The following is a 24027-nucleotide window of genomic DNA, read 5'->3' as shown; positions in this document are numbered from 1 at the left end:
AAATCAATCAGAGTGGACCCAACTAATTTAAGTAGTAACTCAGCAAAGAGGTTAGGGATTGCACTCATGAGTGGCTCAGGGATTATAAATTCCGGCATCAAGAAAAGTGGCCAGAAGCTTAGGGCAAGATGAAAATTGTAATTTTTAGCTATGAAAGAAACAGTTTGAAGAAAATGCATTAGCAATGATCAAACTAAACGTAGTCATATTTTGCTTTCATAGAACTCTTTCACAAATAGATGATTTTATCTTTGACAAATGACTAGCAACACTAAGGTAATGCTCAACTAGTAATAAGAACTTAATAAGAACAGGGGCACTTAATCCAGTGTAAAGTGACTTGAGATCAGAATATGCCTCAGGATGATTTCTACAGTGATTATTTGAAATAAATAAAATCAATTAAGAAGTCCGTGCTTTAAACATTCCTAAAAGAATTTGAAAGATGAAGAATTTTAAGCAATAATAACTTCCGTGAAACAAAAAATAAATTCCTATTTTATGGCTTTTGTACATTTACTCAGTAGACTTCAATTCATAAATGAAAGATTTATTTATTCAGAAATGAGTATGCAAACTCTTAGTGTAGTGTGAAAATACCATACAGGTCCCAGCTTTCTCCATTTTTGTTTCCACCATTCACTATAAAAATATTCCATGGTGATCTGCTTATTCCCAAATGGACTGACTAGGAAGAAATCAGTTTACAGTGAATCCACTTTTTCTTCTTTCTTTTTTTTCCCTAAGTTATCCTTGTATATTTCTCCCTATTTGGACCAGGTATACTTTTATTTAGCACCTTCCATACCTTATTCGCATCTGTCAACAAAAAATGCACATCGCAGTCACACACCAAGGCACAAGTCACAAAACTCACCAAAAAAAAAGTAAAAGAAATTATATTTATATGTCATTTTGATAGTCAGGGGACAAGAAGTGTCCCACTCTTTCTAAAAGTAATGCTTCATACAGGTGTCATCTCTGTATTTCACTGAAGTTATCAAAAGAAAAAAGTTGTCATTTATAGAAGTTGCTTCCTGCTATTGGAATAAAATGATCTGCTTTAAATCACAGTTCAGTTTGTCCATACTTTTCTTACATGAAAATCACTCTTACATGTAGGGAAATGGGAGAAAATAGTTATATTGACCCACCATCAACCTATCTGATCTACACAAATAACACACATAAACTCTCTTATGGTGATCTATTTCTATCGAAATAGATTGAAAGTATTTACTAGGCCTTAGAAAAACAGAATGAAAAAGAGCAAAACCAGCTACTTCTGCCACCTATAGCAATGATGAGCCAATAAATAACCTCACCGTATTGTCTTGTCAGGTATATCTAATAGAGATGAAAAAGTCTCTAATTAGGGCATTAATTCCACACTGCAGTTGCAATGCAACCTCACTTTCACTGACAGGTGCAATACGTGGGTGCAAATTTCTTGGCATCAGCAATCTACTCTTTTGCATTTACATTGCTAAGCAACATCATTACTTTGATTGACTTATGTACAGTACTACACTTTCACCTCTTAGGTACAGAAAGAAAAGATTTATTCTGATTTCAGTGCCACAGTTTTACACAGATGTAGTTCCAATGAATTAAGTGCACTTACTCCTAATTCACAGCCATGGAAGAAAAATAATTTTCTTGATTACTCTCCTATTTAGAAAGCTCTAACTCTTTTGAATAGAATAAAGTTACACTGGCTTAAAACTCACATGACGGTTAGGGGCATAGTTACATGTATTTTTCCACAAGAAGATGGCAGCTGTCCCCAAAGTGTAATGCGAGTTAACTAGGAAAAGGTGATTGACTGATGCTGAGGTTAATTGCTTGTTGGCATGCTAGAAAGCCTATGCTAACAAGTGCTGCTTATAACTAACAAGTGCCAATTATTTCCTTATATTCTAGTGCACATTATATCATGCTAGGCACTATCCAAACATCCAGAAAGATCCAGGCATCCCTGCCCTGATCTGATGAGATAATGATTTAAGAAAACTATTCTAGTTACTGACAAAAATGGTTCGGTGCATGTTGCTTATCACAGATATACAGCTCTTCATATGTTATAACAGAGAGCCTTCCGTAAAGTTATCAATGCACTGAACATATATTCATAACGAAAGTGTAAACAGCTGTCTGATCATAAACTTTGTTTTCTCTTTTGCTGACCAAAAGCTTACATTAACACATAGTACTTATTATATTATTGTTAGAAGCCAGTGAAATCTTTAGAAGTGCTGATATTTTAATCCTGTTTCCACATCTACATGTGGGAAAAAAATGTTTTCTATGTATAATTGGTTACCAAGTGTACCTACAAGCCTGACAAAACTTCCCACCTAATAGGTAGATTATTGTGTAAAATATCGCCTAATATTTGTATAATGCATTCACATGGCTTGAAAATATGCTGACAGAACCAGAATGCATAGCATCATCCATTGTTAAATTGATACTAAATTCATAATTTTGTTCCTGAAGCATCAGTAAATACCAATTTTAATTGCATTAATAAAATGTGAATTATGAAGGTAGAATTGTACTGACTATGATAATCATGATTTAAAATACGATTAAAAAGTAACAGCTCCTAAAGAAAGAGGAAGTTAATGTACCAAAAATAATAGTGCAAAGCCAGCCCGTCCCCCTCTCCTAGGCAAGTCATCTACCTTGCATCAGCTGGAATAAAACAAGCATAGTTGACCTGAGTAGGGAACTTGTCAGTCTTTCAGGCTTTCTTTGCAAGAAATCTTACAGTGTTTGGTAGAACACTGCATGTCTTCTCTGTTACTCCTTGTCTACTTTTGAAATAAACATATGTAATGGTATCACAACATAGTATCGAAGTTGAAAGCCTTTGGAAATGCATTAATTGTGAAAGCTGGGAATTAATAACACCTTTTCTAAATGTTAACCCTTTTCTAAATGTTAAGACATAGAATGTGTCAAATACTTTGATAATCTGTTGAAAAAGATAAAAAGTTCCTAAAATGTGGGTACAAACTGGAACACAAGAGGTTCCACTTCAATATGAGAAGAAACTTCTTCTCAGTGAGGGTGCCAGAGCACTGGAACGGGCTGTCCAGGGAGGCTGTGGAGTCTCCTTCTCTGGACACATTCAAAACCGGCCTGGACACCTTTCTACGTAATCTCATCTAGATGTTCCTGCTCCGGCAGGGGGATTGGACTAGATGATCTTTCGAGGTCCCTTCCAATCCCTAACATTCTGTGACTCTGTGATATGGTTTGACCTCTCCTAGTCCTGTAGTGCAGAGAGCATTCGAGCATACCACTGCGCTGAGAATTTGAAAGAATGCAACAAAACTTCTCTGACCATACAGCTTGTTCAGTAGGCATGGACATTCAGAGCAGGGTTGGGTGAGGTGACCATAAAAATGAAAATATTTAAGAAAATCTAAAAATGTTAAAATTGTATTTGCAAATACAGCGTCAGTGTTCCTAGATTGTTTTAGAACAGATAAGTACATTTCTGCACCTATCAAACACTTAATAAAAGATAGCTTCTCTAGGCGATTTGCAAACCATAGTTTCATCTAGATATACGTCAGTGTAAATCAGGAACATTCAGTTCTCAGTTTTTCTAAACAAGTATGCCATAATCTTTCCTAGCCCTTTTTCCATCAGACCCTCATAAATCTACCACATTGTTCTGTCTCCTCAGAATGCAGTCAAATTTGCAAATATTTTAAAGGTATAGTGAAATACACATATAGTAAGTCTATCATCCTTAGTAGGAGTTAGTAATTTCCTTCACCTGCAGTATATATGTCATTTTAACACATCTTTAATAGACACCAACTAATCATGTTTAAAGGCTACCTCTTTATTATTGCCCTTTATCCATAAACTGCTCTTTTCACTGACCTTAATATATAAGGTGAAGATAGACAATCGTTCCACATAAATGCTTACATATATGATTTTGATTTTAGGATATGTAAGATAGAACTAGTTTGGCTGGAGATAACCAATATTTTCTTAATTTTCAAGTGCCGTTGTTGAATATATATGGTTTTGTTCTAAACCACCTAATACTCTCAGAAATACCAATGACCCTAAAATTCAATGCCTTCATTTTTTTCCTATATCCTGTATTTTATAAAAGAATAAAAGCATAATGACATTTATAATTGCAGATTCTTTAAGAACAAAGTACTACGTGAAATTTATAATATAAAATTTCCCTCTTCCTGGAATTACAGTTTTGTATTTATTGAATGCGTTCACAGTCTCCCTTAGGATGTGAAATGTATGGAAATATATGTGCATTACTAAAGAAAGAACTAAATTTATTCTTTCCCCACATCATGCTCTTCTTTGCAGTAGAGATTTTTAATTCAACACAGAGCTAGAATGAGATGGAGCCAATTTCCTGGTCTATATGTGTGACAAATGCTAAAAGTGGCACAAGATTAACAAATTAGTTGATGTATATATCTTTAAAGATTTTTTTTTTTTTACTATGTCCCAAATCAAAATGCATGCTTTATTTGAAATGAAGATTTCTTTACAGTTAAATATTAAATAGGCATCTTATATATTCCTGTAATTTTAAGATGGAATGATGGCACGTATGACAAATAAAGAACAGCTACCTGAGAAAAAATGTATAAGAAGGTTTTTACGGCACAGCACTCTAATAATAACAACCTTTAGGGCTATAAATTTTATATTTAGTGATTAAATCTGATATTTTAATGGGAAACTTGTTGGGAAAAAGTTAGTTATTTCAGTACACAAGTATTTATTTTATACGTGAATATTAATAATGCATTAACTACCAAAATATTAAATTCTTTCTTGCTAAATCATGTGTCAGATAGAAGCTTTTTTCAAAGTGAGTATGGAGAGGTCTACAGTATAGACATACGTGCCATGATAGAAAGGTTTCTTTATGATGGTTTGAAATAAAAAGTATGGAACTTGACCTTTTTAGCTGACATAGTAATCACCCACTTGATGTAATCCAGATATCTAACACCAAACAATAAAAACATCTGTGACAACAAAAACATGTAAAGCTTGTGGAATTATTTAATTTTTTAAAAATAGCAATATTTAATAACCAGATAAGCCTGAATTGGTTATTCTTACACACACACAAAAAAAAAGTTTTACATTTTGCAAATGCTAGTTTTAAAGGGCTTTTAACTTAGATATGAAAGCTTTTTAAGCTCTCGTGCATATGTTTTGGAGTTACCTCATTCATTCTGCTTTTAGGACCTTGTCATAGTCCACCTGTTTTGCTTTTGCTTAAATTACATCAAAATAATAGCTTTCTTTAGAGAAAAAAAAAAAAAAAAATCCTACATTTCTACTGACTGTATCCAAACATGATAATATGCTTAAAATTCAAGAGGAGCCATATTCAGGTTGCATGTCTCAGTCACCCAATCTCCCTTTCACATATCTGTTCGTGTTGACAGACTATGTCATAATACATCAACAGAAAGATCAGCATAGAAGAACAAAAATTTGCCGCCTGACAGCAAGAGGAAAACTGATTTCTACTATTAAATTAGCAAAAATATACCAATACTTCACTACCAATAAGGACATCACGGCTAAAAGCATTTACCATATTATAATTCTGAATGAGCATTGGGAATTTTTTGTTTCGATAATCTTTAAACACAGAAAAAAAGAGGGGGGGGAGTGCGGACTCAGGGCTGTCTACATACTTACAGGAAAACAACCAATTTCTTCCAAATTGTGCCCTACCATTTTCATTTTGTTAATATTTTAAATATTAATAGTAAATATCCATTTAATTAGAAAACACTGAGCAGAGTTTTTGCAGTATTCATTTCTGACAGAGGGTCTTTCTTATGAGGTCAAGGAGACCTGTGGAAAATGCTCTGTATCAAGACAGTACATCAGCTTCTCTATATCTAAGAATTTCTACTCATGTAAAAAGTATTCTGACTCTCTCATTGCTAGATATAATTTTAGTATACTATATTGAGCAGTGGTGTTTCACTAGGAATTTAACAATACCTCGAATAAATAATGTCTTTTGCAGCCTAGGGCAACATCTGCCACTTATGCATTAATTCTGTCCCTGTTTGAACACTCTACAACATATGCACTTCTCTTTTGTCTGTTATCCTAGAGTTGTGTTATTCCCAAATATTGACATCATCTACTTTTATCAGCACTAACTGCTCTGAAGCTTCCTAGTCTCATGCTCAGCTCTATTTCTTTCTATTGATTATCTTCCTCACTCCAGCAGGTAGCTAGCCAGCGAGGCTGTCCTGAGAAATAGCTTCCAATGACTTTATACGCACAATTTACACGGAATTGTTTAAAGAAGATATTAGCCTCAATACAAATCAGTGAACCTCATTTAGTCAATACTGCACAATTCAGCTGTTGGCACCCTGTCACATGTTAGTCTTTAAAGTCAACTACCATACCCAATCTGCACATTAGCCATAGTATTTAGTTTCATATTAAAATGAGGCTAGTTTTTCACTTTTCTTTTTGAAATCTATTCAATATACTTTTTACATCACCTCATTGAACCATATGATAGTAATATAATTTTAAGTATAAAAACCTGAGATTAAATGCTTGATTTTTGACAGTGTCCTTAAATATAATAAATTCAAAGGCAAATACTGTTAAGTTAAAATGGAGTGTTTTTCATTAAGTCCAATCAAATGGTAGACAACAAAGGATCTTTTATTTGAGAATATGAAGTGAAAATGAAAACCAGAAAACCTTTACTAAGAAAAGGTCTAGCTAAATTATGTTGGAAGGAGGTCTCCAGATTGAACCTGGGTGTTTCTTTCGCTAAAAATGAATTAAACTAAGATGCACTATGGGAGAACAGCTTACAAAGAAGGAAAACCTAGTACTTTATAAAGATGAAAACAGGGTCCAAATACAGTTAAATTAGAGTAAAAAGTACCAAGAAAGATCAAATATTAAAAAAAAAAAAATCACCTTACTGTAACACCTAAACTATTCTTTTATCATCAGGACAAGGAAATTTGGGCAATATTTTTTTACCGCTTTTGCATTCCACAGTAGAGCTCTAAAACCCTAGCTGGACATTTATATGAAAAAAATCTTTTCCTTTTAGACTACTAAACTATGATTTAGACTACATTTAAAAGATAGAAGAAAAACAATGTATATGTGTTTATCCCTGAATCTGTTATTTGATAAATGAGACAGCTCTTCTGTTGTTTTCAGTCTGGTTTAGACTCACGTGTTTTAGTGCATTTAGCATATCCATGATGTCTATACTACAATTTCCAGTTGCATCCTTCAGCAGCAGGATAAAAATAGGTATTGTTCCTAATTTTTGGAAGAAAAATATTTGGTTTTGTTCTATTTCGCAAAGAAATATTTGCACTTTTCCTGTAATGTGTTACTCTTGTAAAGCAGAAATGCATAAACAACCTGAAAGGATTCATGGCTGCTATCTTTTGCAAGAGGCAAAAAAGAGGTCTGGGAGTACAAAGACAAAAAAAAAAAAAAAAGAAAAATCTTCGCTTTGTAATATGTGATCAATGTTTTAGAAAACACAAGAGGAAAAACAGAGAATCCTTTTAGGTCCTGATGATCAGTTGGCTGAGTTAGCAGTACACAATCAAATACTTTTGACAGAAGGTAAAAATTATGTAACTAGTTAGCCACTGGCAGTGTCAATATTGGGCAATGGGTTTTATTCTAAATGTTGGTAATTAGAATATAAAAACAGAAGCATTTTGCATGACCTCTGCTCCATGATATTTTCCCTTTAAAGTTCAGTGAGTGGTAGCTGAGGTTCAGAACCCCAAGTAGGAGAGAGATGCTGAAAGATGACCAGTCTCGCCTTCCTAATACATCTTTGTATGCACACACACACTCTCTCTCACTCACATACACACATTTATCGCAAGCTGACACTCATAGAAAAGCCTTTTCCCTTCTCTAAGCTTCTACAAGGAATATTTCAAAAAACAAAAGAAAAAAAAATGCAATGAGGACAGAAATGGCTGCATATTCGGGCAGCAAAAAGGCAGGTGTGGTATGGGAATTCCTAGTTTTTGTGTCTGCTGCTCTGTGCTTACTGTTGAAGGATTTGAGGGTTCTTTTCCACGGGTCTAAATATGTTTAGGATAAGTGCACTTGGAAAGAGAAATCTTCCAGACACTGTTTGGTCTATTTACTTGAGTAGGTCAGCTTATATAAAAAAAAAAAAAAAAAAAAAGAGTTATGCTGTCCTTCAGATGCTGTCTTCTGTGCATGTACCTACCTTTAACTATTATTCTCTTCCAATTACATTAATAATTGCTGAAGTAGCAGCAAATTATTTTACTTGTTTATAATATAAATTACAACTTTGGAAATCTTACAAAATATTTATATGCATTCAATACCTAAATATGTTATAATAGTGCTACTGTAACATTTTGTGTGAAAAGATAGTATGAAGTAATAGTATGTTAGTACTTACTTCGATCATGTCTTATAAGGATTGATAGATAGAATTGTAGTTGAAAATACAGTTACTCAAAGTTCAATTCTAAAAATCCTAGTCTTTTAAAGTTAACTCTAAGTTATACACTAATATATAAGATATATTCTATATAAGCATGTGTAGTGATATAGTAAATAACCACACAAGGAGCAATACGGCATTTTTAGGAAGATACAGCAAATAGAGTTAAACAACATATGCATTCTACAAGTTTACAAAATCAGGTTGATGTAGCTGTTTTCTTAAGGAATTAAAAATATCTAACTATTATTGCTCGTGTCTTCCTTCATTATGACAGAAAAAAAAAAAAAAAAATCTCACCATTCATTCTATTTATGCCCGTTATTAGAGACACGTGGATTTACTATGTGCTTACGTTAAGCTATACTGGTCATCTTTTCCATACTGTCTTAAAATGGTAACTGGACTTGAAAAAAAAAGAAAACCCTAGGAAGTAAATTGGTACTATTTAATATTTAGGAGAAAGGACAAGTTTTTTACTTGAAACTTGAAAGTATTCATAGCCCAAACAAATGCATTATTTCATTTATTTAATGTAGATACTTATACTTTCAGTTGTCAGGTTTTCTTTAAAACAGGTCCTCACTACACACAAATGTACACATGAATAATGTACAGTCAAGTTTCCTTAGCTATTTATATTGAGAATATACTATTTAAAATACCTAACAGGAAGAAAAGTAATAATTAAATAACATTGTCTTCCCCCCAAAAGCATCATTGTTAAAATATGATTGTATTATTTATCAGTAGATTTTGTTAGTTTCTCTGCTTGATTAGCTTTTCATTAATGCTCTTAAATTCAGACATACTTGGTCTCTTTGATTTTCAGACAGATGTCATTCAGCATTAGTGTATCAATTTTTCACCAGAAAATAGAGATGCACGTTAAAACCACTTTAACAAACACAGAGTCTTTACATGGGGCCATATTATCAAATGCTAATTATACCCTTAAGATAAGCATTGACTGAAAAAAAAATAAAACCAAACTCTTTACAGAGCATGTGAATCTCAGCTGAACAAAAAAAAAATGCTTAATTCTTACTTTCCTTCTTTTCTCTCACAGTTGTTTATGCAATTACATAGAAATATTGTAAACTATTAAAGATGCTCTAAAGATATTCTCCTGGCATGACTAGCTTGGGATAAATACAGCAGCATAACTAGCCAAGAAGCAGTGGTTGTGTGCCAATTCATGTTGTAGAGTTTTGAAAACATGTATGTAGCATGCTTTTTGTGTGTGTGTCTATGAGAGCTTGCTTGCATGTTTGCATTTCATTTCATCAACTGAGTGTGTGCTTGTGTGTAGAAAGGGAAAGTAAAGTCTGAGGGTGGAAATGAACAGCGTTGCCTTTTGGAAGAGCACTACTTGTCAAAAGTCCTGCCCTCTGGTTTGAGAGGAGAGTGGGAAGGGACACTACGAGTGAAAAAGGTCCAATACTGCATCCTCCTGAAGTCACTTGTAGTTAGCAAACGTGTTTTAAAGGAAAGGTTTAGATATACACCTCTTAAAGCCCTTTGAGCCATAGTAAAGGGATCACAGCCCCACAAATCAGGCTTCCTAATAAGACAACCGTTTGGAGTTCAAAGTTAAGTGGCAAACCAGATGCACAATTTCTCTGGAATTCTAAAGATAATTTTTAAATGACACTCAGCTGGTATAATATGTTATTTTGTGTTCACAAGATGAAGTGGAATTTTAATTTCAAAAAGCAGAAAACATTTTGAAGGGTTTTGAGGCAGTTCTATTTAGCTTCCACCTAATTAAAAAATTAGTCTTGGCTGTTTTCTCACTTCATCAGTCCTGGAATCGAAATTCCAAATCAGAATCTATTCTTTTCTTACCCATGTTAAGCAGCATTAAGTACTGCAAAAGATTTTTATTTACACTAAGGAACCAATCCTAGTGTTTTCACACAGGAAAAATACCCTTTGGAGTCAATAGCAATTTACACAATTTATCTTAGTGTGTACAAAGCTTAAAGAATGCAAGCCACAATATAAATTCAGTATTCACCATATTTCTAAAAAAATACCTTTTGTTTTTCAACATTACTGAATACCTTTTCTTAGATTTCACTGCATTTTGGAAGCACACTTTACAGTGTCAGTGCTACCTCCCTCCATCTGTCCCTCTTTCTCCCTGTACCTCTTGCCCGTATCATTTTGATTTTAAATTTGCTGGAGCATATTTAGTTTATAAATAACCTTAAACTGTTGAACTGTTCGCTAGTTTATTTGAACAGGAGACAATATTATTGAAACAAATCTAGTTAACAAGGTAATTATATTTTGCAATATTCCTCAGAAGGGTGGAAACCAGCAGTTCATCACCGCACTACACAAACAGCTGTATGCAATGTTAAGCCTATGCTTAACAGTGGTTCTATCAAAACTGACTACTTGCACTACCAGCAAAGGTATTGTTTTTAAAAATTATCCAAGGGACATGTAAAACTGATTAATTCACTAGAAGTGGAAGAATGAAAATATTTTCCAATAGTAGCCCACTGTAAAAATGTAGGCTACTGCTGGTGTTGAAAAGATGGGGCTGGAACCAAGAAAATCCTTTTTCTTGCTTCCACAAAAGGCTTTGGGCCTAATTATTTTTAAGTATAATCCAGCCAGCATCTTCTCATGCTTAGCTGCACTGAGTGACACTATTTGTGATGCCCAGTCTGCTGAAACTGAGCAGGTTGCTGTCAGTTTAAAAATGACTATAATAAAAGTGACCATGAAGATGGATCTTGTGATTTTGCGTTTCTAATCAGTCATCTGTGAAGAACACTTTTGCTTTGATTCAGCAGACTGGTGACAGCCATGATTGATAGTGCATGAGGATGAAAAAAGGTTATTAACTGTCTTCCTATTAAACTCAATGTATTACCCCTCTAGGTGCATCTCATACTTTAACTTAAAGTACTTACTCAGGTAAGGTCAAGAATGAACTCTATAAAGACAGTATCCATCCTGTTGTAGATGAACCAGGAGCTCTAATGTTAAATTTTGAAAGTTCAGCACTAAACCATATCTGAATCCTGCCACCTTAATTACTGTGCCAAAGCCAAAAACTGAGCGAACCTTCATATGCATCTAAATATATAGCTACACACAAATATTTTTCCATGAAAAAGGGACAGATTAATAGTTCCTATGTGTTTGTGCATACACACACACGTGTGTATGTTTTACTTATTACAATAGTCCCAAAATAAAGTTTGAATACTGTCATGTTAACAAAAGAAATGTGGAATGGGGATATGAAATGATTGTGGGGCTAAAGTATAAATTTTAGACAGAAAACAGCATTTTACCTGCCGGTAGTTAACTTCATTATTAACTGGATCAGGTGCAATTTAATAACTTATGAAGGCTTTCTGTTAAAAGAAGAACTAAATATTTTAGCATATATGTAAAATATACATATCTGTTCCTTACAGCAAGTTTTAGTTTTAAGGTTTTTTCTTTCTTTTTACTGACAATAATCTTATCAATTAATACTCACAACTTTCTACTGAAAAAGAAAGGAAAATGACACATATGTTCAGTTCTAAAATAATTATTTGCTGAAAATACTGATTCTTAGGGTATTTCTAATTTCTAAGGATGTCTCTATGAAGAGATCAATTTAAAGGAGTTTAAAGACAAGAGAGTGGAATGTATTTCCTGCATTCCTTATTATTACTGACACCAGAAATGAACTGAAAGCGGAAAGTTGTCCACATTGTGTATGCAGGTTGGCATCTTTTTAGATTCTCTGGTTTATTTGGGCAGTAAATATTAAAAAATCGTGTGATCACCTTTTTAGAATTAGGTGCTTTACAAACACTTCTTCATAATCAATAACATTTTAGATGTTTCAATTGATATTATTTTATGAATACATTTCAGATGCTCTTTGAATTTGTTTATGCATATCTTACATTACAATGATTTTCTTCTAAAAATAAGTAGACTGAAAGATCAAAAATCCTATGACTCTAACTACAGTGTACACACTGTCATCTGAAGGAACGTACATACACACTTGTTTAAAAGAAGCTCTTTCCACGTCACATACAAGATCTCCCCCAAAATACGTATATTCCATATTTGTCTTCCAGAGTATTAAGACATACTTTTAAATTTAGCTTTATAATAGTCCTTCATTTCCTCTTTTAAATTATAACAAAATATTTCTGCACTCATTAAAATCATTTCAGAGGGAAGCAAGAATATTATTCCTAGCTAGACCATTTAGGAGAAAGAAGGAAAAAGTATTTCTATATTGGCTATTCTATAACGTACTGTCATGCATAAAGTCTGCAATATAAGTATATATTTTAATTTTTTCTAGGTGCTGTTGAATTTCAGGAGTCCCTTTTATTTTTAAGCAATTTTTAAAATATTCATTGTGGGTTAAAAATAATTCAGAATATATATAATCTACCTAATATGGTGATGCTATCTCACAAGAAATGTTAAAAAAACCTTTGTAAGATCTTTATTTCTGGGAAGTGTGTTCCTTTCAGATGTGGATTTGGGAATAGGCACCAATTTTCCCTTTAGTAACATTTCTGTTTTATAATAAATTGCAATCCTGTTGTAGTCCCATGTGGATTTACAACTGGCAGGCTTTCTCTCTGACAATTTGGGGTCACTGTGGATATAGGTGAGCAATAATTTCAGGGGTGATGGAGATATTGACAGAATTTAACATTCTAAGTTCCTGGGCAAATATTTGTAAACTGTACACTTCTACATTGGGTTTTAGTTAATAAGACTTTGGGATGATATTGCTTGCCTTGTTTGTGGATTGTATTTTGTCTGAAACTATCTAAAATATTAATTTCCTCTTGTGCCTGTGTCAGTACTGCAAAACGTTTAAAGTAAAACCTGACATTTCCCCCTGAAGCACATTTAGGCAAAGTAGAAAGCTATAGCTATTAGAAGCTTAGTTCAAAAAAACATATAGCATGCTTCTAGCAAACCAGAATTATATGAGCTAGGTGACAACATTTGTTTTGGGTAGCCTTATAGGTGCCTGGAACAGGTAAAGCCATTTTATCAGACTTCACACCAAATGCAGGCCCTGACGGCACCAGGAGTTTCTGACAATGGGACAGATCTACATTTACTCACTCAAGAATGAACTAGCAGGATCACGCCCATTCTGTTCACTTTGTGTATGTAACCTATAGTCTAAAGTAAGTCTAAACATAACTCCAGGCATATGCAAAACAGTGAAAATGTCTCAGTCAATATGGATGAAATTAATAAATTAGATTTCTTCCTCTGGCTTCTTAAAAATAATTGTCACAGGAACAAACCAGAAGAATCGAAATAATGAAACAAAGGACAGGGTAGGGACATTCGACCTGGGACGATAATTTCCTTGGTTTGAGGTTTACTTAAAACACAGGGCAGGTCTGAAACATCAGCTTTAGTGGTACCCTTTGAAATGCTTGTTTATTGTAGCACTCACTATACACAAGAAAAGCAAATCCGTCAACAAACTGCAGGTTAAGTGCATGTGGTCCAAGCAGGACCATACAAAGGTGACATACATTGCATGTATCGCAACCGGCAGCAGGTGACTTCACCGGGGGGGGGATCCCTCATCTAGATCCCACTCCAGGCAGTCAGGGCACAATAAGGAAAAAAGAAAAACAAAAACAAAAACCGGGAAAATAAGAGGAGGGGTGGCAAGAGTAAAAAGAGCAAGAACGAGACCCCAAACCCCACCTTCTGCCCCTCTGCCCCCCAGACAAACGAGGGCAGGCAGACCAGCTGGGAGCGCTGACCTTCTCCCCGCGGAGGGGATGCTGCCATTGCCAGTGGAGGACACGCAGTGCGGGGGGCTTGTGTCCTCCAGCGCGGAGCTGCGCGGGGAGCGCTTTCCCCCGGCGCGGAGCCCTTCTCCCGGCGCGGAGCCCTCGCACCTGCCGGGCCCGCGGAGGAGACGGACCCCCCCTCCGCCCCCGCCCGCCCGCGGACTGCCTGCCCCTGGCCGCCCCCGGCGGAGGCGTCGCTGCTCCTCCGCGCCGGGCGGCGGGGCCCCGCGGGAGCGCAGCGCCAGCGGCCGGTCCCCGTGCGGTGGCCGGGGTTGCCATAGCGCCGGCTCCGCGGCTCGGGGGCGCTGCCCGGTGGCTGTGGGCGGGCGGGGGGGCAGCAGCGGGAAGCGACCGCTGCGCATCCCCGCGGCCGCAGCGGCTGTAGAGGTGGTGCGGAGGTTCCGCGGAGGTTCCGCGGAGGTTCCGCGGTTCTCTGCGCACCAGGCTCCGCAAACACCTCGCGATGGGGAGACGGGAGCGAGTAATGAATTCCAGCAGACAGCTGTAAGAGAAGGCGTTTTTCAGAGATCTGCCATATTTAACATTGACCACACTAAAGATGTTATTAGCGAAGGGGGGGATGGGGAGGGCAGCGGGGGATGCGATAAGAGAAAATAGATGATGACACATAATCCAAACCAGAAGTTTGAAACCAAGTTACTTCGCAGAAAAGAGCCACAAGCTCAACTTTTCTTTTTTTTCGCTTTTTTTTTTTTTCTCCTTTTTTTATAGGCTGGGGCTGAAAGACAGGGAGATAAACTTGTTAAGGAAAGAAATATTCCCCTAGAAACCGGGTAAATAAAAGAGTTGAAGAGAAATCGTGAAAAACATGGGGGCAGGGAAATGCAAAGGACATACTACTATTTAGATACCCAAAAGGAAATTGTAAAGTAGGAAATCAAAAGGAGGAGGAGAAACATTTCTGTTGTAAATTAGAGGGAATGAAGATTAGCGGGAGAAAAGGGGGAAATAGCTGCACAAGGTCTAGAATAAAGCACCACTGAAGATTAGCCAATGTTTAAAATATCCCAAGTGAAAAAAGAGAGTGGTGCCCTCATCTCTTCGGCATGGGTGTGTGAAAGGGAAATGAGCAGGGATAATTACTAATACAGCACATGTCCGGAGGAACCAATCCAAAATAAGGTATAAATTTGGTTGGTGAAGACAGATACGAAAAAGGCTTAGGAATACAGAGAGCTGAGAGGAGAGGAAGAGAATTAGTGTAGGATAAAGGTTCCAGGAGTACAGGAAAACTTAGAGGTCCAGCTGGGCAGGGAGGAAAGAGCTACGGCAGAGATGGGAAGAGAGAAGGAAAGTGAGAAAGAGAATGGCAGAGATTAGGGAGAGGGAATGATTGGAGCGGATGGGAAGAAGGAAGGCAGGAAAGGAAAACTAGAAGGAGAGAGGGAAGGAGGGACAGAGGGAGGGATGTGGGGAGAGAAGGAAGGAGACAGAGGGAGGAGACAAGAACCGAAGTCTCCCAGCCCAGGGAAGGTGCAGCACTGAGAGAGAGAGCTCACTCTGAGGGTTAGGTTAGATTTCCAGAGCTCTTAGAGCTCATCGACCAGCCCGCTGGAGTCACTATTCAACCCGAGTCCCAAACACACGCCTCACTAACTACTTTACAGCCACTTTCATTGATTTTCTTTATCAAATAAACATAATACCCGTTACAGCAACACTTCCTCTTCGCACAGCCAGAATGCCACAAGCCCTGATTGTTGCATTTCTCCGGCTTGAAGTTCCCCACCCTCCACCCCTAAATAAATTGTGTTCTTTCACTTAAATTGGCAAATACATTATTGCTTGCAGAATTTCTCTGTAATCTGGAAAGCACACTGTTAGGAAAATAATTTAAATTACAAGGTAAAGCGTCCCTATCCCCATCGCCCTGGTGTGAAGAGACAATTTTTCCCCACAATTTCAGGGGTAGCTTACATATTTGCATACTTATTTTCTGCTAATAAGTGGTAACTTAATTTAAAGGGCGATGTCAAAGTGAACCCTCCCGACTGAAAAATGCAGGAAGAAATTAACGCAACTTTCGCACTTGCACCCAAACTGCCCCTTGATCTAAGCATTTAAGCCTCAAATCTCAATTTTATTAAAAAAAAACCCCTAAAAGTAGCCCCCTTCCAAAGCTGTTTTTGAACCAAGCTTTTCCATATATGTCAAAGGACTGTTGAATTATTCATTATTATAATTACTATCATCATTGTCATTATCCCTTTCCATGTGGAAATAATTTTATTATCGTAATTTGATATCTGAAGAATTTCCTGTTAGTCGTTTTATAACCATTTTTTTTCCACTGAAAAGAAAAGTTTTGTTTATAAATGAGAGAAAAATATTCTAAATGCTTTTGTGTTTACTATAGATTTCCGTTTATCTAATCGATCAGAATGCCAATAAATCGATTAAAGGTTTAGTGTTTTACAAACAACCATTTTGTGCTTTTTGATTTTACGTTCAGAATGATTTTAATAAAGCTAATGCCTTCTTTGAGCGTTTGTTCACCTCAAACCTAATATTCCATCATTTCTATTATTTACAATTGCAATTTAAAGTGTTTCTAATGAGAAAAATAAACACAAATAAAAGAAGGAAATAATCTGATTAAATTACTTTGTGCCTGTGGTCAACATATTTAGGCAAAGCCCTTAAAAATCTTGGTGAATTATATGCGATCATACAGTGATTGCGGAATATTAAATTAAACTTAGATAAATCCGCATTGAAGGAGGCAGCACCCAATCCTGAATTTATTTCCCATTTTCTATAACAGCATCACTGCGCTCCTCTCTTTGCAATGACAATGTGCCAAATCTAGGCATTTTGAAAACATTTTCCATATGCTTTAACTGGAGACTGATAGACAAAGAAGAAAAGGAGATGGTCTTTTTTCTCTTGAGGTATATTTCCTTTAACTTTTCTTCCAATCTTTTCTGATCTTCATCATTTTTAAACAAAAGTTTTAAAATCATTAGTACCTTTATTTTTTTTCCTTTACCTTTTTTTTTTTTTCCTTATCGCGTAATCAATTCCTGAACAGTGGAGCTTCAGTTACGCTTTAATGCAGGACTATAGAACTATCATTTCTATACCTTGGCGGACAACGTTTTGGGGAGAAAGCATTGATTCATTTAGTTTTCGCTTGCTGCTTTTTGTAATTAAAGATGGTTTTGATTATACTCTTTTATAAGTCAGATCAGATGTGCAGTTTGCTTGCTGGAAGGTTTTTTCTTTTAACGGTGCTTTTAATTTATGTGTAGTTTTTACGGATAACACAGAGGTGGTGGCTTTTATTTAGCTGTAAAATCCACACGTTTTCTTTGAAAACTTGGCTCCTTGGGCTAAAAGAACTTTTCCTGGTTGCTTTATAATCGCTGTTTGTCGCAGAGGTAGTTTAGCGTATTGTCTACACAACAAAGATTCCTGTTTTATTGGCAGTGTGGATTGTTGGATTTAGGTATAAATATTTCATAACTTTCCTCTTTCTGCAGTAAGATCGGTAGTTTTATTGGCTTTTTCTCCCTTTTTGTCTGTCTTTCTACCAGAACCGTTTTATTTCTGAAGTCCCTTTTTGTCCTTTTCCAGGATAGAATGTACATTTTTTTCCCTTGGATATATCACTGCTGGAAATATGCTCTTGGGCTTTCGGGAGGGGATGGAGGGGGGAGAGCGGTGGTAAGCGGTCGTTTTCCTTGATTTGCATAAGAGCTAGTGAAGTGCCTGTGAAGTTGGTGAATTGCTATTGTTTGGGGCTAGTCCTGACTGTTTTTGTTTATAAACACTGGGGTGGTTGCCGGGAGGGGAGGGAGGTCAGAGCACTGTCAAAGCGCTGACCTCTGAAAGCCCAGAGGGCGCCTGGCTCCTTCACCCGCTCCTTTCTCTCTCTCCCTCTCCCTTTTTCTTTCCCTTCCCATCCAAGGCCAGGAGCTCAGGTTCAGGGCATTTAATCCCCGCGATCTGCCCAAGAAAGGAGCTGAAAAAGGGCTGTTAAGGCTCCGGAGGAAACGCCGACAGCAGACTTAGACCTGGAAGGCTTTTATTTATAGTAACGTCCGGGTGCGCGTTTTTGTGCAGCTCCAGCCAAAATAACAATAACAACAACAACAAAAAGCCAATCGGGAACAGTGATATTTAGCTCAAAATCTCAGCGAGATGTCTGTACTATTCGGCTGTGATTTTTCTCTTAGGTCATTGCTCGTTAGACGCACTTTCAGTAGGTGGATGCCAAATCTGTGTCAGTGAAGGGCAGAATTGAAATATAATATGTTATTGTTGTTTTATTTCCTTTTCGAACAAAACTTTCCAGGAATCAGATCGGGTTTTTTTGTTTTCTTTCCCTACTCTCTTCGTTCCCCCACCCCCGCCCTTTTTTGTGTGTACTGGAATGTGTTTGATTTGGGGGGGGGCGGGGGGGAGGGGGTGTGCGTTGTAAATTAACAATGTATTTATATACGTGATACCTGCAAAGAAAGAAATAATTAATAATAGCCAACGCTTTGGGTTCAGAGTCAATTTCATATCGGGGAAAAAAAAAAAAAAGTACAAGAGATTGCTATCAGGTTTAAGTATGTTTTGAAAAGAAGTTGCTGAGTTAAACAAAAATGTTAGTTAACACACTGCCTTTGTCAAATAGCCCCCGGGAGGAGAAGAGACAACAAAAAAGGAGAGGAGGTGGGGGCTGGGGATCTGAAAGTGTCTGTAGCTCAGATAAAGGGTCTGTAACACTGAAATCTTGTAATACCTCGTTTCAAACTGAGCTCATCTATAGACTTAAGGAACGCAGTAAAAAGACACGGATCCCCTTTCCCTTGGGTTGGGGTCTGCGGAGAGGAGACGGTGGGGGAAGGGGACGTTTATTAGGGAATTATGTCAGTTTATTAAAAAGGGGAGCGGCTGTGGCTGTAATTATGCAGATCCTTGTGCCCCTGTGTGTCCGCAGCGCAGATTTAGGGAGTGAAATTAGCTTGGCGGAGAGACGTGGTGTAACAGAGCCCGGTTTGGGCTGGGATTTCTTTGTCTATTAAAGAATGGTCAGCCTCGGTCTTTGGCCCCCACCAGATCCGTCTCGCCCAGGCCAATAAGTTTTCCTTGGGGCTGAGGCTGGAGGTGCTGGAAGGACAGACAAGGCTGAAGGGTTTTTGTAATTTTTCTCCCCCTTCCTTCTCTTTCAAATGTAACGTCACTATCAGAATTTTTGTGGTTTCAACAGGAGGCTCGAAAAAATCCCCAAACGTGTAACGGTGCCTGCAGGAGAAGTTCGGAGGAGGTGGGCGGGGGGTCCGCCGAGACCAGAGGAGAGGAGCTGAGAGGTTAGGCGTGAGTCTTCGGGGGCGAACAGCTGAGCGAGAGAGGGAGGAGAGAGAGGGGAGCGGGAGGGGAGCGGGAGCCGGGCCGGGCCGGGCCGCGCCGCCGGGAAGCCCGCCCGTCGCCACGCACCGCAGCCGCAGCCGGACCGCAGCCGCGCCGGCCCCGGGTTCTCCTCGTCTGCCTCCCCCAGCCCGCGCGGCGCTCCGCTCTTATCACATCCCACAAACCTGCTTCTGCTGCCTCCTGGAATTAACCTTCTTCGATTTTTCCTAGCTACGTGGCGATCCCAGGGTTTCTTCTAAACTGTTAACATCCCGTAGTGGCTTTTTTTTTTTTTTTTTTCCCTACACCCTCCTTCCTCTTCCCCAGTAGCTACTATTTTTTAAGGATAGAGAGAGACAGAGAAAGAGAGATGAGATTTAAAACATTAGGAAGGACAGCAAACAGTGGCAGAAGAAACCCTGGTAAATGTGGACTCTCCCCTCGCAATTCCTGCCTCTATCCCCCCCTCTTTGTTCCTTAAGCTGTAATTCAAGAACACCATAAACCTATATCCCCCTCCAAGAAGAGAGAAAGGGAAAAAAATCTACAGCCAAAAAAGAATGACTTGACTGTTCTGACGTTTGGTGTTTTGACATTAATGACATTAATGATATTGATGTTTCACCAGGAAAAAAGCACTAGGAATAAAGGAGGTGGTGGGGGAGGTGCGGGGGAACGACTTTAAAACTAAATTATCTTGGTTTCCTTATTCTTCTGTTACATTACATATATGTGTTTTTTCACTTGAATTTGAAATAGATGTATTGTTCTCAGGTGTTTCTTCATCACATTGTATTTAATTGTCTTTAGTCTTAGGAAATATGTTACCATCCTTCAGGCGTGCACTTGAATGGACAATGCACCCTTTTGCCTACAATTTAAGCCTAAAATCCCTCTTTCCATCATACCCCCTCAATCTGATAACTGTAAACGGGTTTCAGAGATTTCATTTTCACTCTTTGTTAGCATTTTTTTTCCACCCTGCAAACGACGATGCAGAATATCACTAGTTTCCTTATTACATTCATTCTCAGGGAGCCGTTCCTGTGGAAATCTGCATACGTATGCTCACATTTTTTTTCACTGATGAGCTGGTGCAACGCTTAGGTGAGGTTTAAAAAAGGAATAAAGTTGCTCTCAGAAACCCTCAGGTGCCCCTGACTTTTCCTTAAGTTCGAGTTTTGGAGATTTTCCTGAAGTTTGAAATAAGGTTTCTCTGGATTGGGGTAGGGCTCTTTCTGTGTTCACCACTTTATTGGCAGGCTCCGATTTTTGGAATAGCTGTACTTTCAGGCTGGCGATCTTTTTATTTTTTTTTCCCTTCCCTTTCTGAAGACCTTTTTTTTTTTTTTTTTTTTTCCCTCCCAAACTATCAGGACCTTCACTCTGACCTTAAACATCTGCTTTTAGACACTCAGTTCCCTGACACTGGCCTATGCTTCCTTAAGGGCAGCTTTAATTCATCATCAGGTGGGATTTTCCTATTAGCGTTAGTTCCAGTACTTACAAAATGTTCTCCTGGAGCAGAAGGTTTAGGGCCCAGAGAGTTGCATATTTCTGCCATCCAGGTTTTACTGGTTTGTTGTTGTGCATGCACACTTTTAATGGAAGGTTGTGATAAAACCTTCCTGCTGGTTTTTGGTGTTTAAGGCCTAAGGTTTTGACATGTGTCGCAGGAATCGTGAACTTCAAAGGCATGTCAGCTCTAAGGTTGTGGTTCATCTGCGCGGGGTCCTTGGTACTGTAAATATCTCTTGCATGTGACTGTGACTTAGTGACCATTTCTGGTATATCCATTTCTGGAATAGCATTATCGAAAATCTGCACGTGTTCCTGCGGTGTATTCAGATGCTCTTTGAACAGACGTGGTTTTATCTTCTGTAGGGAGTATTTTAAAGTATGTCTATTCCTAGTTTTAGTTAATTATCTTTTAATGAAAGTGTCAGTCATATTCACATCTGCAGTATTAGGTTAAGATAATTAGATTTTCAAATGAGAAGCAATCTTCTTAAATCCCACACAGGAAAATATTTGTAGAAGATTCCGATTTATAATGACATCTGTAAATTTTACCCTAGTTTTCATCATAATAATCCCCCCCCTTCCAGAATGAAATGTGTCTGGTAAAATATAGTAGATAAAATATTAATAAAATAGCAATACTTGTAAGGAAAGTGGAAGACGATGCATGTATATGAATGAAACTTGTATTGTATGCAAAGAAATTCTTTCCCTGGACTGATATTTACTTCATTTTGATAAGGCTGTTTACAGTTGATATTGTATATTCTGGAAGGCTTTGCTTTTTACTTTGTTGATTTCTTCAAGTAATTACATGGCAACCACCAAATAAAGTGTGTTATGTTTTGTGTGACTGTGTGTATGTGGAATGTATGTGCATATGTGTAAATACAAAGTAGGGTGTGAGTGCGTACATGTGTGCGTGTGCTTATGTGTAAATAAATCCATCCTTATCTTTGTATGGACAGTTATTCCCCATCTTAGATATATTATCTTTCCTTTTTCAGAGGTGTCATACATTCATTATCCCAGTTCAAACATATATTTTTCATTAAATCCCCATTAAAAGAGAAAAGGGAAGAGAAAGAAAGAAATATCTCCCTGATGGAATAATTAATGTGGACCCGTTTCATTTAAGTTCCCGAACAGTTAGAGAGCAAGTTGGTTGCCCCCTCCTTTTTTTTTCTTTTTTTTTTTTTTTTTTTAAATTTTCCCTAGCCATCTATTTTGTGTGGCTGTGCGTGTGTGTCTGTGTTACTAATGAAGTTTGCAGACTTGTGTTTGTATCCATGAGCTCCTTTCTGCTGCCCCTTCTTCTCTGGGCTGGCTCTGTGGCTCCCGCAGCCCCGGCGAGCCCTCGGCAGCCGCGGCAGCTCCGGCTTCCCCGGCTCCGGCGCTGCGCGTCATTTGCAGCCCGGAGAATGTTGATCACCTCACTAATTACACCTCTCCCTCTTCTCTCCCCTCTCCTCTCCCTCTCTCTCGCTCTCCGTCGCTCTCTCTCCTCTCTCTCTCTCTCTCCCCTCTCTCTCTCTCTCTCTCATTCCCAGAGTGCATATCGGGAATAGACACACAAAGACATGCGCACTCAACTTAATCAGCCATTTTTTTAAACAGGGCTAAAACGATAATAATTAGCAGAATAAAGACATATCGGATTTTCATTTCCTTTCCTCCTTTTCCCAACCCCTTCACAACCAAACAGCGAGACCGCGGTCGGCACATGCTTTAACAACTCCCGGACCCCAAAGGACCGCTCCATGCCCCCCACTTCTTGCTCAATCATTTTTATTTTCACCCAATAAAGTTGGAGGATTATTTTTTTTTATTATTTTTTTAATGAACCTTCTCTCGTTTACTTGGATGTGATCAGCTGTTAAGTAAATAAAGCAAAACAAAAAAAAGAGGCGAAGATCCAGTAGGAACTGCGAGGGGAAATGGAAAGTAAGTTTTTTCTTTAACTTTTATTGAGTAGTTTGTGTTAAATTTAGGTCGAGTATCGATTATCTTTCCAGGCTGATCTTGCACAATCTTTGATATTTCGCTCTCGCTCTCTCTCTCTCTCCCCCTCTCTCTGTGCCTCTTTCTCTCTCTCTCACATACACACACACACTCACATCCCCACATCCCATGTATCTCTCCCCTCTCTCTCTCCCCCCTTTTTCTGCCTGTTTCCCCATTTTTAGGTACAGTATTTGCTCTCATTTGGGAAGGAGGGGCTGCTTTTTCTCTCTCCCTTCTTTCTTTCCCTCTCTCCCTTTCTCTTTTATTCCGGGGGTTACGTTTTGTTTGTGTATTTTTTTCTGTTTTGGTTTGGGGCTGTGGGCTTTTTTTTTTTTTTTCCTCTCTCTCGGGCTGTAACTTTTGAATTAAGTGGTGGACCCTGCTCAGTTTCCAGAAGAGGTTCGGGGGGTGCTCCCCACTTTTTATTTCACTCTATTTTAGTAGAGAGCTCGGACAGCGGGGGAATACTGTCAGATTAGGAAAGACGTTACGGCTGTCAGAAGTCATTGCCTGCCAGCCCCTTCAGAGCTCGCACTCTTGTTTCGCAGCTCCGTCCCCCCCAAACTTTGAGGTGCTTTTTGAAGGCGCATTCTGCTCTCCCACCCTCCTTCCCTCTCCTCCCCATCTCCACCCCCCTCGGCCTCCTAAACTTTCGCTTTCGGGCGGGGTGGGGGGGGATGCCAGCAGGGCAATGGGGACCGTGAATGCGTGCGTGTGTACAGGAGAAGGTGTGGGGTGCTTTTTCCCCTGTCCCCCCCTCCCCAGTTATTTTGCAGGTAGGTTTCTCAGGAG

The 24027-nt window shown here is 38.2% G+C and overlaps 1 protein-coding gene and 1 long non-coding RNA gene across 6 annotated transcripts in view; one reads left to right on the top strand and one right to left on the bottom strand.

Moving 5' to 3' along the window:
- The window catches only part of LOC139827146 (uncharacterized), a 28677-nt gene that overhangs the window by 3096 nt on the left and 1554 nt on the right, over positions 1-24027 (bottom strand). The gene's annotated exons all lie outside the window — the stretch shown is intronic.
- ZFHX4 (zinc finger homeobox 4) overlaps positions 17202-24027 on the top strand; it is a 156837-nt gene continuing 150011 nt past the window's right edge. For 3 of the 5 annotated variants that reach the window (XM_071803996.1, XM_065831274.2, XM_071803993.1), the window contains exon 1: positions 22779-23175. The gene's annotated coding sequence lies outside the window, so the exon portion shown is untranslated. Of the gene's footprint in view, positions 17262-22778; positions 23176-23954; positions 24012-24027 lie in introns of those variants that run through there. The other 2 variants (XM_071803994.1, XM_071803995.1) reach the window with 2 other exon arrangements.

This window comes from Patagioenas fasciata, chromosome 2, assembly GCF_037038585.1.
Source record: "Patagioenas fasciata isolate bPatFas1 chromosome 2, bPatFas1.hap1, whole genome shotgun sequence".
NCBI lineage: Eukaryota > Metazoa > Chordata > Aves > Columbiformes > Columbidae > Patagioenas > Patagioenas fasciata.
This window is presented reverse-complemented; position numbering and strand designations above follow the sequence as displayed.